Genomic DNA, 8,822 nt, shown 5'->3' on the forward strand with positions numbered 1-8,822 from the left:
TTAGCCTGGTACCATCACTACAACACAGGAATAGACCAGGAATCAACCTGGTACCATCACTACCACACAGGAATAGAACCAGGAATCAACCTGGTACCTGGTACCATCACTACAACACAGGAATAGAACCAGGAATCAACCTGGTACCATCACTACAACACAGGAATAGACCAAGAATCAACCTGGTACCATCACTACAACACAGGAATAGAAGACCAGGAATCAACCTGGTACCTGGTACCATCACTACAACACAGGAATAGAACCAGGAATCAACCTGACCCCTAGTGTGTCGCTCCATCACATATTGTGTATTACAGGGGTTTTGAATGTCAAGATAATGATTTTAAACCCCAGAAAAGCTATTTTTAATGGGGGTGTGAAAGTGCTGTCTGGACAATTGTACACGGTAAGTTATGTTTCAGAACAATGACAGCATATATAGGCCTAGCCTAGTGTCAGTGCAGGTCACCACAGCAACAACTAGCCCAGTGTCAGTGCAGGTCACCACAGCAACAACTAGCCTAGTGTCAGTGCAGGTCACCACAGCAACAACTAGCCTAGTGTCAGTGCAGGTCACCACAGCAACAACTAGCCTAGTGTCAGTGCAGGTCACCACAGCAACAACTAGCCCAGTGTCAGTGCAGGTCACCAAAGCAACAACTAGCCTAGTGTCAGTGCAGGTCACCACAGCAACAACTAGCCTAGTGTCAGTGCAGGTCACCACAGCAACAACTAGCCTAGTGTCAGTGCAGGTCACCACAGCAACAACTAGCCTAGTGTCAGTGCAGGTCACCACAACAACAACTAGCCTAGTGTCAGTACAGGTCACCACAGCAACAACTAGCCTAGTGTCAGTGCAGGTCACCACAACAACAACTAGCCTAGTGTCAGTGCAGGTCACCACAACAACAACTAGCCTAGTGTCCGTGCAGGTCACCACAGCAACAACTAGCCCAGTGTCAGTGCAGGTCACCACAGCAACAACTAGCCCAGTGTCAGTGCAGGTCACCACAGCAACAACTAGCCCAGTGTCAGTGCAGGTCACCACAGCAACAACTAGCCCAGTGTCAGTGCAGGTCACCACAGCAACAACTAGCCTAGTGTCAGTGCAGGTCACCACAACAACAACTAGCCTAGTGTCAGTACAGGTCACCACAACAACAACTAGCCTAGTGTCAGTACAGGTCACCACAACTAGCCTAGTGTCAGTGCAGGTCACCACAACAACAACTAGCCTAGTGTCAGTGCAGGTCACCACAACAACAACTAGCCCAGTGTCAGTACAGGTCACCACAACAACAACTAGCCTAGTGTCAGTGCAGGTCACCACAACAACAACTAGCCTAGTGTCAGTGCAGGTCACCACAACAACAACTAGGCCCAGTGTCAGTGCAGGTCACCACAACAACAACTAGCCCAGTGTCAGTGCAGGTCACCACAGCAACAACTAGCCTAGTGTCAGTGCAGGTCACCACAACAACAACTAGCCCAGTGTCAGTGCAGGTCACCACAGCAACAACTAGCCTAGTGTCAGTGCAGGTCACCACAGCAACAACTAGCCTAGTGTCAGTGCAGGTCACCACAGCAACAACTAGCCTAGTGTCAGTGCAGGTCACCACAACGACAACTAGCCTAGTGTCAGTGCAGGTCACCACAACGACAACTAGCCTAGTGTCAGTGCAGGTCACCACAACAACAACTAGCCTAGTGTCAGTACAGGTCACCACAGCAACAACTAGCCTAGTGTCAGTGCAGGTCACCACAACAACAACTAGCCTAGTGTCAGTGCAGGTCACCACAGCAACAACTAGCCCAGTGTCAGTGCAGGTCACCACAGCAACAACTAGCCTAGTGTCAGTGCAGGTCACCACAACAACAACTAGCCTAGTGTCAGTACAGGTCACCACAACAACAACTAGCCTAGTGTCAGTACAGGTCACCACAACTAGCCTAGTGTCAGTGCAGGTCACCACAACAACAACTAGCCTAGTGTCAGTGCAGGTCACCACAACAACAACTAGCCCAGTGTCAGTACAGGTCACCACAACAACAACTAGCCTAGTGTCAGTGCAGGTCACCACAGCAACAACTAGCCTAGTGTCAGTGCAGGTCACCACAACAACAACTAGCCTAGTGTCAGTGCAGGTCACCACAACAACAACTAGGCCCAGTGTCAGTGCAGGTCACCACAACAACAACTAGCCCAGTGTCAGTGCAGGTCACCACAGCAACAACTAGCCTAGTGTCAGTGCAGGTCACCACAACAACAACTAGCCCAGTGTCAGTGCAGGTCACCACAGCAACAACTAGCCTAGTGTCAGTGCAGGTCACCACAGCAACAACTAGCCTAGTGTCAGTGCAGGTCACCACAGCAACAACTAGCCTAGTGTCCGTGCAGGTCACCACAGCAACGACTAGCCTAGTGTCAGTGCAGGTCACCACAGCAACAACTAGCCTAGTGTCCGTGCAGGTCACCACAGCAACAACTAGCCCAGTGTCCGTGCAGGTCACCACAGCAACAACTAGCCTAGTTTCAGTGCTGGTCATGTGGGTTAAGTACAGCCTAGGTATCTGACCTCGTCAGAGCATCATCCCTAGTACAGCCTAGGTATCTGACCTCATCAGAGCATCGCCCCTAGTACAGCCTAGGTATCTGACCTCATCAGAGCATCACCTCTAGTACAGCCTAGGTATCTGACCTCGTCAGAGCATCGCCGCCAGTACAGCCTAGGTATCTGACCTCGTCAGAGCATCGCCCCTAGTACAGCCTAGGTATCTGACCTCGTCAGAGCATCACCCCTAGTACAGCCTAGGTATCTGACCTCGTCAGAGCATCGCCGCCAGTACAGCCTAGGTATCTGACCTCGTCAGAGCATCGCCCCTAGTACAGCCTAGGTATCTGACCTCGTCAGAGCATCACCCCTAGTACAGCCTAGGTATCTGACCTCGTCAGAGCATCACCCCTAGTACAGCCTAGGTATCTGACCTCGTCAGAGCATCATCCCTAGTACAGCCTAGGTATCTGACCTCGTCAGAGCATCGCCCCTAGTACAGCCTAGGTATCTGACCTCATCAGAGCATCGCCCCTAGTACAGCCTAGGTATCTGACCTCGTCAGAGCATCACCCCTAATACAGCCTAGGTATCTGACCTCGTCAGAGGATCATCCCTAGTACAGCCTAGGTATCTGACCTCGTCAGAGCATCATCCCTAGTACAGCCTAGGTATCTGACCTCGTCAGAGCATCGCCGCCAGTACAGCCTAGGTATCTGACCTCGTCAGAGCATCATCCCTAGTACAGCCTAGGTATCTGACCTCGTCAAAGCATCGCCCCTAGTACAGCCTAGGTATCTGACCTCGTCAGAGCATCACCCCTAGTAAAGCCTAGGTATCTGACCTCGTCAGAGGATCATCCCTAGTACAGCCTAGGTATCTGACCTCGTCAGAGCATCATCCCTAGTACAGCCTAGGTATCTGACCTCGTCAGAGCATCGCCCCTAGTACAGCCTAGGTATCTGACCTCGTCAGAGCATCACCCCTAGTACAGCCTAGGTATCTGACCTCGTCAGAGCATCGCCCCTAGTACAGCCTAGGTATCTGACCTCGTCAGAGATCACCTCTAGTAAAGCCTAGGTATCTGACCTCAGAGCATCGCCCTAGTACAGCCTAGGTATCTGACCTCGTCAGAGCATCACCCCTAGTACAGTCTAGGTATCTGACCTCGTCAGAGCGTCGCCCCTAGTACAGCCTAGGTATCTGACCTCGTCAGAGCATCACCCCTAGTACAGCACTCATCGGGTACAAGACATTCAACCAGAGGTCTCTTCACAGTTCAGACACTCATCGGGTACAAGACATTCAACCAGAGGTCTCTTCACAGTCCAGACACTCATCAGGTACAAGACATTCAACCAGAGGTCTCTTCACAGTCCAGACACTCATCGGGTACAAGACATTCAACCAGAGGTCTCTTCACAGTTCAGACACTCATCGGGTACAAGACATTCAACCAGAGGTCTCTTCACAGTTCAGACACTCATCGGGTACAAGACATTCAACCAGAGGTCTCTTCACAGTTCAGACACTCATCGGGTACAAGACATTCAACCAGAGGTCTCTTCACAGTTCAGACACTCATCGGGTACAAGACATTCAACCAGAGGTCTCTTCACAGTCCCCGGGTCCAGAACAGAGGCCGGGGAAACACACCGTATTAAATCGAGCCATGACTACATGGAACTCTCTGGTAACCCAGGTAACCCAGGTAACTCAGGGTACCAGATAAAATAACACCTTACTGCACATAGGGCCGTGTCTCTTCACAGTCCCATTTCATACATATTTACACTGTGTTATGTATTGGACCTAGATATTGTGTGTGTGTGTGCTAACATGTAGACTGTGTGATGTTTTAAATGTATGTATTTCAGTCCTCGACTAATAATGTTCTGTACTATGCATCATGTCATGTTTCATGTGGATCCTTGAAGAGTAACTGATGCTTTTGCAGTGGCTAATGGGGATCCTGATAAATACCAACACCAAATAATCTGGGCTACAGGTTACCCCCTACATAACTGTAGTAGACAGACACCAGACCTGGGCTACAGGTTACCCCCTACATAACTGTAGTAGACACCAGACCTGGGCTACAGGTTACCCCCTACATAACTGTAGTAGACAGACACCAGACCTGGGCTACAGGTTACCCCCTACATAACTGTAGTAGACAGACACCAGACCTGGGCTACAGGTTACCCCCTACATAACTGTAGTAGACAGACACCAGACCTGGGCTACAGGTTACCCCCTACATAACTGTAGTAGACAGACACCAGACCTGGGCTACAGGTTACCCCCTACATAACTGTAGTAGACAGACACCAGACCTGGGCTACAGGTTACCCCCTACATAACTGTAGTAGACAGACACCAGACCTGGGCTGCAGGTTACCCCCTACATAACTGTAGTAGACAGACACCAGACCTGGGCTACAGGTTACCCCCTACATAACTGTAGTAGACAGACACCAGACCTGGGCTACAGGTTACCCCCTACATAACTGTAGTAGACACCAGACCTGGGCTACAGGTTATCCCCTACATAACTGTAGTAGACACCAGACCTGGGCTACAGGTTACCCTCAACATAACTGTAGTAGACACCAGACCTGGGCTACAGGTTACCCTCAACATAACTGTAGTAGACAGACACCAGACCTGGGCTACAGGAAGCCCTAGCCTACAGGAAGCCCTAGCCTACAGGAAGCCCTGGCCTACAGGAAGCCCTGGCCTACAGGAAGCCCTGGCCTTACAGGAAGCCCTGGCCTTACAGGAAGCCCTGGCCTTACAGGAAGCCCTGGCCTTACAGGAAGCCCTGGCCTCTGTCTGTATGGTGTGTAGAACTAGTAGTATTTAAACTAGGTCTAATAGCCATCTCCACAACACACTAACCATATGTAACTCACCTCACAGTGTCCTCTTCACAATGACATTGAATTCTACTGTCTGTCTACTCTCCTCTGGTCTACTGTGTTGTGGTGGAGCAGGGGAACATGGTTGGCTACAAGACCTCATCCAGGCCCAAATACCTGCGCAGACACACACCATGTTAGACCACGAGCCACAGAAGTGTGTCAGCAATGTGAGATGGTGGAGTGCCAAGTGTGTGTGTGTGTGTGTGTGTGTATGTGTGTGTATTACCACAGATGCAACCCAGATCTGCACACTGGCGTCTATGCCTTCCACAAGAGCATATTTCCCTGATGGGGACACAAACACACATGTGTCTATGTAGCTTTCTCCCACACCCCTATCTGGATGTACAAACACATTAAACTACTTGAGTCTAAAGGCCAAATGTGTCATTTGTGTATAATGTGGTCCAGGCCAGGTTTAATGTTAACTAGGCTGAGCATTTAGACGCCAAGAGTCACAATGAGCTTGCCCTGAATAACATAGTGTGCATCCCAAATGACACTATAAAAGGGAATGGGGAGCCTTTTAGGATGCTGTCATGTCTAGGTGCAGCTGTCCACACAACAAAGAGTAGAGAAACAGCACAACCGTGGCTGTAGTATCGGGTATCATTCAGTCAAGTTCCACCTTCCTCTGCAGTTGAGGAAACTCACTCATCTCCTAATAGTCCGGTCTGGTATGTTGTCTACAAAGCCTGGCTACGGTCACACCCATACACTCTTTAAATAGCCTAGACTAGCAGGCTGTTACATGCTCTGATAGTCATAACCTGTCACTGACTACTCACACATACCACATTGTTCTGATCCAGTCCACATCGTCTCTTTGATTTACTGTGTTACGAGAAGAACACCGGTCATATCTGATCTACTAGCAATTCATTTGATCAACTACTTTCTGAGGAATATTTATTATTGTTTCTTTAGTAGCTAACGTTACTAGTAACTCATGGTGTGAAACGTGATTATTCCCGAACACACAACATTCGCCATATCTGTTTGAGCGACAGACACACAACAGCGGGTGTCTAAACGGATTAAAATGGTCAAATACAGTAGCTAAGCCCAGCTACAAATATGAACTACAGCAAACCATTCAAACAAAGAAGAAAGTCATCACTCTTCACGAGTCGTGATTAACGTTTAGTTAACATTGACAACATGTTACACCGGTTGTTATTTTTGCCCTAATTGACCAACAGTTGTTTCTAGCTAAATCAAAGCGAGCTAACCGGTTAGCATAACAATACCAAAAGATGTTTATACGATGTTTGTATCTGTGACAACACTGCCAATTCTGTTAGCATAGCTAAGCTCACTGGCCAAACTAACTTAACGTGATCTGTCTCTTCTTACCACAATGTTCCTTGTTCGAGACCAGACGTGGATTTATGTCGTCGGTTACATTTTCATACGGTGTATTATTTTCATCCCAAAGAAAGCCACAAACAACCACCATCTCCTCTCTCTCTGTTTCTCTCTCTATGTTTCTCTCTCACACACACACCAACAGCTGGATAAATTACTTCCGGGTTTAGCTTTTTCCTGATTGGGCGTTTTAGCAAAGCTGATTTATAGTCAAACTGGTTTCTGCATTGTCCGTACAGTATTTACGGTGATGCCTCTCTGCAGATGCAGAGTATTCGTCGTTCTTGCCTTTCGCAGAGCCACAAATAGAACGAGACAGATATTTCACCGGATGTATAAATGTGAAGCATCCGCTTGGGGTTTCCTCTCACTACCAAATAGGGTAGTGAGAGGAAGCCCAGTGGCCGGTAGTGGGAGAAGATGGAAAGAGTTGGATTTTGGCCGAAATTCTGCAAATGTTCTCATCGATGAAACAATTGATTATCAATACAGTTTTCTGTTCCCAAAACGTCAATCTGTGTTGATAAAAGGATATTAGAAGGGTGAGCCGGTTAAGGATCGATTCAGACCAGGTGTTAAAATTGTACGACAAGCGACAGTTTATTTCAGAGGGAGAATATCTGGTACACGTAAATACGGCTCTTCCGTTAGTTCGTGTTGGAACAGCAGGCAGAGAGAGCGTAAACAGTCAGCACAGCTCTTATATACGTCACAGAAAGTAGGTTGACCCTAGGAAGATCGGATCTCCGGATTGGTTCAGCTGGTTGTAGTCTGTAGTCTTCCGCCATTGGCTCAGTTGTCTGTCCGTCATCGTAGGATCTTCTTCGGGCACACAGTGTTCGGTTACATAGGAGATTATGTGTGTAATGTGGGAGCTATCCTGTCCTGTGAGTTGTAGCCATGTTTAGCAGTAAGTTAGTCACCTGCATACGAAATAGCAATTCCTTACATCTGTTACGAACAGAGTGGACTAAGTTTTGTAGACCTTATCCTTTGCCAACATTTAAAAAAACATTTGCGTTGTTTCGAAGGAGCGCATGGGCAAATTGAGATTTTGCACACACGCACTTCACAGAGTAGGCGTTCCCTAACGGAAATATGCAAATATTTCCTAGAACGAGCAAATAGGATCTCGTTGCGTCGTTCTTGGCTCTGCCCCTCCTTGCATGGCCTGCCCACTGTGACTAATTTTTCCCCATTGGAAACAACAGGCTGTGGTCTATCTTGGGTTAGTCATAAACATCTTTGCCAGAGCTGCTGCTTCTTCTTCTTCGGTATCATGGCATTCACACGTTGTTTGTGCATGCCGCCACCTACTGTGCTGTGTGGTACTGTGTCCACCTACTGTGCTGTGTTGTGTGGTACTGTGTCCATCTAGTCCACCATCTAACATCTATATACCACTATTACACACCACCATCTAACATCTATATACCACTATTACACACCACCATCTATATACCACTATTACATACCACCATCTATATACCACTATTACATACCACCATCTATATACCACTATTACACACCACCATCTATATACCACTATTACACACCACCATCTATATACCACTATTACACACCACCATCTATATACCACCATCTAACATCTATATACCACTATTACATACCACCATCTAACATCTATATACCACTATTACATACCACCATCTATATACCACTATTACATACCACCATCTATATACCACTATTACACACCACCATCTATATACCACTATTACACACCACCATCTATATACCACTATTACACACCACCATCTATATACCACTATTACACACCACCATCTAACATCTATATACCACTATTACACACCACCATCTATATACCACTATTACACACCACCATCTATATACCACTATTACACACCACCATCTAACATCTATATACCACTATTACATACCACCATCTATATACCACTATTACATACCACCATCTATATACCACTATTACACA

At 47.5% G+C, this 8,822-nt stretch overlaps 1 long non-coding RNA gene across 1 annotated transcript; it reads right to left on the minus strand.

Moving 5' to 3' along the window:
• Nucleotides 1-5,486: 5,486 nt before the first annotated feature.
• LOC135570196 (uncharacterized) lies at nt 5,487-7,118 on the minus strand. Its single transcript, XR_010463452.1, has 3 exons — nt 6,836-7,118; nt 5,706-5,764; nt 5,487-5,593 (listed from the first exon to the last, which is right to left on the minus strand). It is a non-coding gene; the product is annotated as an uncharacterized LOC135570196 (long non-coding RNA).
• Between the last annotated feature and the right edge of the window lie 1,704 nt (nt 7,119-8,822).

This window comes from Oncorhynchus nerka, unplaced genomic scaffold (genome assembly GCF_034236695.1).
Source record: "Oncorhynchus nerka isolate Pitt River unplaced genomic scaffold, Oner_Uvic_2.0 unplaced_scaffold_1045, whole genome shotgun sequence".
Taxonomy (NCBI): Eukaryota; Metazoa; Chordata; class Actinopteri; order Salmoniformes; family Salmonidae; genus Oncorhynchus; species Oncorhynchus nerka.